Here is a 5,528-nt window from a genome sequence, read left to right as displayed (position 1 = left end):
TCTTTGTGCCCACCCCATCTCCCTCACATCACAAGATCAACAAACCAAACGGCATTTGGCACAACGCAGTCAGCGCCTGCGCTGGCTGGAGCACATCCTAAGCAGCAGAAAGGGGATCACAGACTCACAGCAGCCCTTTTCCCCCCACTCCTCCCCTGTGACTCCAGGGGCCCGTCTCTCTCCCTATTAAATGAAGAAACATCCTGTGTCTTTGGTGTTTGCGTCACTGTAGCTAAGCCATTCTTAACAGCCAAGCTCCCCAAATCCTAAATAGTGGCAGGATTTACTCCACTCACATTACTTAATATACATTAATTTAAGCCACACAAACCATGGACTGGGGCCATGGCCAAAGCTGACACAGGGAGATCTACGGAAATTAGCAGAGCCATCTTAGCAACAGGCCTGTTCCTGCAGAGTTAAACTCTGAACTAGTGCTCCAGCCTTTTTTGCTGTTCTGCCACCATCTCCCAGACCAGTTATTCTTTAGTTTTTAGAAATATTTTTCTTTTTAGTTTTTAAGTTTTAGAACCACTACATTTTGAAGGAAGAACAGATGCACAAAATGAGCAAAAAACAAACAAAATCAACTAATGTTGTGTGTGTCTCAGTTTCATTTCAAAACTAAAAATCATACACTGCTTTGATGAGCAAAAACATTTAGAGGAAAAAAACGATAACTAACAGTTCATCAGCAAGAAGGTCACGTTATTGTGCCCATCCAAATGGATGGGTTTAAAGGAATACTACTTACAAAGCAGGAATGATACAGACATTTACAGTTTGCTAGAAAATAAAAAGCCCTCTGCAACCTTCCCTATCATACACACACTCTACAGGCAAGATCTGAGATGCTCCAGCATGTTGTTACCTAAAGAAGGGTTTTCGCATCCCAAAGTTACTTAGCATTTGAGACAGAAGCGTTAAAAAAGAGAACAATATAGTTAAGAATAATAATAAGAAGAAAGGAATATAAGAAATTTTCAGATTTATTCTTAGAGCTTTCTGTTACACGTTCTTATCCACCCTCCCTCTGCACTCCAGGGGAACACACAACACTAATCTGAGTATACTTGGCTTCACTCTATTTATAACCTTTCATCAATACAAGAAATATTTTGTCTTGAGCAGTTTCTAGTTCCTAAATGAAACATTAATCTGATCACAGAGTCTCCCCGATGGTTAGACAATGTTTATGCTTACATTAAAAAAGTGTAATATCTAAGCCTTCTGGGATAATTAAGCAAAAAAAGAATATCGAACCCAAGTATTGTATATATGCTTCTTCATTAAAACAAGTATGTGACACAACAGAAAAAAAACAGAGTTGAATTTTCTTTATGCTTCTCCATTAAACAACAGGTAAACTTTTTCCTCACAACTTTCCTTCAGCAATACTCTGCTGAGGGACACCAAACCATGTGAAAAAGATCCCAGCCATCCCTCTTGGATGGCTTAAACACTTTAGTGCCGGAAATAAGCTTTTGATGGGCTCTTCTCAGATGTATTCATATGTTCTCACTAGCATTTACCTAAGAAAAGTGAAGTAATGAAGCACACAAAGGCCTACTTATGTAAGCACATTCATGTGCAAACATGCGCAGGAATACCAAGGGCTGAGACTTTGGATCTCATCTGAAGGTGCAAAAATGCTATGACTTGGTGCAAATAAAATCTTAAAATGAGAGGCTCGGAGTACTGGAATTTTAAACTTCTATGGTGAGAAACTGGTCTTGGTCACAAGTACACTCAGTTATGGTCAACATGTGGCTTCTGAAGGCAGATGCCTGGTATCAAGTGTCTCACATATACGCACTGCCTGACAATTCTGTTATGTAAATACATCCCTCAGTCTCAGACATAGGAAGAACTGGATTGAATCACATTGAGTTACAGATACACCACACAGCATGTAAAACACAACCACTTTAATCATCATACTAGGAAAATATAACACGAATAAATATTTTCCTCTTCTTTGTACTACTCACTCCCCTATGAATGCCACACAAAAGGTATATTTCATAGCTAAAGCCGTGGTCATCCATCACAGGGATGACCAAATGCAAGTGAACTCTGGTCTGCACTGCCCATGCTAACATACACCTGAGACTGTACGGACTTGTGTGGACACAGGTATAGGTGCTAATCCACCCCATCCAAAACATTTTCCAGCATGGCATAAAATGCAAAGAAAACTCATCACATTCTCTCTTGTTTTGAAAAACAGCTTCTAAATTCAAAATACGTAGAGAACACAGGACTAAAGCTTCTTCAAAAAGTTTTCCTGCAAAGTCCATGTATCTATGGGAAACTCATTCAATTTTAATTGCTGTAGTGATTGATCTTCATCAAGAAATTGCCAAGATACCTTGTATCCCTGTGGTTTGTTTACTAAGGACAGTCAGAGGAATTACACAAGCAAAAGGGGAGTCAAGAAATCTTATACTCCAACATTATCATGCACTTTCCCTCCACTCTTTCAATGGTATCTGTGACCTTACCCTTACCTTTTACTCCCCTTCCTCACAAAATTTGCTAGCAAAGGGATCCCAACTCTCTGAATTTTGAGTATCTGTGACAGAAGAAAAGCCTCTAGGCCATATTCCCACAATCCAGAGCTAGACTATTTGAAACAGCTCCAGCTGCCGCTCCTAATGGCCCTTTTTGATGAGCATAAATCACTGACTAAAGATGCCCAGAGGCTTTTTTCTACCCTCTGCAGAGCTGCCATCATCTTCCAGATTCTCCATTTTCCACTACTGATGATATACATTTCTGTCATCAAGGCATATTGCTACAGCTTATATTCAACACAAGTTTCCTCCATTTTCATGCCCCTTTCTCCAGAAAGATGCCAAGAATCATTCCACATTACCATGAAACAGGTAACTTTGCCAACAGGTCGATAGCAGCTGCTCCTGAACATCTGGCTTAACCTGTTGCCAAGAGCATAATTATCAGTTGTAATACTCAACTGCCAGAGTTGTTGGCAAGAGACTCAATTCCTGGTATGCTTTTTTTTTTTTTTTTTTTTTTTAAATTCAAACATTGGAAGCCCATTATTAGATACCAAATAGGAACAGAAAAATTTCACTCTTCTAGAGTGACTCATACCTCTTTTTGAGCTATGACTTCATATGCATTTTGGAACTGGATATCAAGACAAATCTCTTTTCAGGCCCACTCTGCAAGCAAAGATGACAAGTCAACTGTTCTAATTTTCAAGGGCTACTCACGGCCAACACTGAATGGCCCTGAAAAGCCTTCCTTGGGTGGCATGGTGGTACATACAAAGGTCTGATGGCCACATAACACAGATCATAATGAAAGGAGATGCACAAAACCTTTGGATTAGCTGATTTATTCCTAACTTCACTGGGTTTCACTTTCTGGCCTTTTGCATACTAGGCAAAATCCAGAGCAGACCTAACTGAAAACTTGCATTTTGTGTTCACCACAGCAACTTCTGTGCAGCACGCTTGACTTTAGCAGTCCCATAGTTTCGGGCAGCATACGAGGACTGGTGGTTTCTGCTGAAATCAGAATCAGAGTTTCTTATGTCTGCAATGTAAGAGGATAAGCTGTTCCCATTGTAACATTTGATACAGTTTAGATCATCTCCTAAAATGAAATTAAACTTATAGCAGAGAAAAACACCCAAAAGGGAGAGGGTGAAATGCTAATATTGCTAAAATGCTGCTGGAGAGGCAATACTCTTGCATTATACAGTTTATTTGGCAAATAAGGAAGCTGAAGCTCACTCTTCCCCTTCATGGGGCTGACTAACCAGCAAGCAGGTTTCCTTTCAAGTTCTTTGCATCTTTTCTGAGCATGAGCTTCTCATTGTCAAATGTGATCCTATTGCCCATTCTTGAACATGAGAGAAGGCCAAAGCCTTGCCTGTCTCTTATAGAAACAATGGCACCTTGTATCCCTAAATTATTTGCCTTTTTATTCATTAGGTTGTCTATATAGCTTTGCTCTGGCAGGACAAGATATAAAAGTAGTGCCTGATTCCTCCTTTACATCCTTTCCCTCCAACACATCTGTCCTATATACCCTGTGAAAAATAAGCTGTCCAATGCCTAATGCCAAGTTCAGACCCATGAGCCTAGTTTAAAAACTGTCTTGTTCGCTAGGAGATGTGGACATGACCCTCCTCGTCATACTTGATTTAGGGCTTTTGGAAGGCCAGAAGTATTCACCTCCTGCTTCTTCCGTTCTGTTCAAGGTTCTCTGGCTTGAATTTACAGAACCAACCACTGTTTGCTGAGAATGGAGAGGGGAAGGGAGAGAGGGCAGGCACACGAGTCACCACATTCACTCCCATGCCTGTGTTCACTGTGACTTCTCAGGTGCTGCAAAGTATTTCATCTCTATAAACCTCTTGAATTAGTCTAGATTTCTCTTTTGGCTTATTGATCCTAGAAAGCTGAACAGGTAATGTCTTTTCATAGGTATAAACTGTGCCTAAGCATTGTGGAGACTTTGTCATATCTGCTTTGTCGTAAGCATGAAAAATTACAACAGCAGCAGCAAAATCCAGATCTAGTCAGAAGAGCATACAGTTTTTTTTTTTTTTTTTAATACAAGGCTGAAATATAAGCTTCAATATGAAGTGTAGTAATCCAGACTTCTGTTTGCAGACTAAAATTAAATTTATCTTTTGCTCTGGCACAAAGTTCCGAGATAGCTTGGAGAGGAAATAACACAAACTCTTTTGTCTTAGTTTTCCCTGGAGTAAAGTGAGAACAAGCGTAGGTCATTACTGAATACGACCAAAGTGTTTAGGGACTAAAACGCTCTTTGCAGCATTTCTCATGAAAATATGTACAAATTCTCTTCCAACTTCAATATCCACAGTGAAAGTCTAAAGGCAATAAATTTGAAGAGTATATTATTAAACTCTGCTGCCTAATGCAGCTGTCACAGCAGAACAAGAAAAATATTTCTCAATCTGTTTTTATCACACATATCTGCAATATATAAATGAATACCTATGTGATCCGGTATTGCTTTGGACACAAAAGAAATGTGGATGTAAGAACCACACCCAGATTCCAGTTTACAAAGGAATTTTGTAACCCCTTTCCAGGTAAAGTATTTCAGAATGCTCTGCCTCACAAGACTTCCTCCTGTGTACTCTCTACACTTTCATTTTATTTTGTATTAAATTTAGTTTTTGATTTTTTTTAATTTAATTTTTATTATTATTTGCCAACATTTAGTCCAACTCATGGAAGTTTGGTATTTTAAACAAGGAAAATAAATATTTTCCTGCCAATGGCACAAATTAGCAACCAAACAGTCATTATGAGCCAGCACACCAGATACTGTTGTCTTAGGTATACAGCATTCAATTTTTCCTCTAATTATGGAATAGGATGGATTCACTAGAGCACAAAATTATTTTCTTTTGTCAACAAAACCATGGCAACATTCAAATAACTTTTTGTACTTTTGCTTTAGTATCTTATGATACATCTGTTGCTTTTAGTAGTCATGTTTCAGCCGTGATTCATGAT

Source organism: Tinamus guttatus, unplaced genomic scaffold, assembly GCF_059628265.1.
Source record: "Tinamus guttatus ecotype Peru unplaced genomic scaffold, ASM5962826v1 Tinamus_guttatus_pri_ptg000208l, whole genome shotgun sequence".
Lineage (NCBI taxonomy): Eukaryota > Metazoa > Chordata > Aves > Tinamiformes > Tinamidae > Tinamus > Tinamus guttatus.
Note: the sequence above shows the minus strand (reverse complement) of the source record.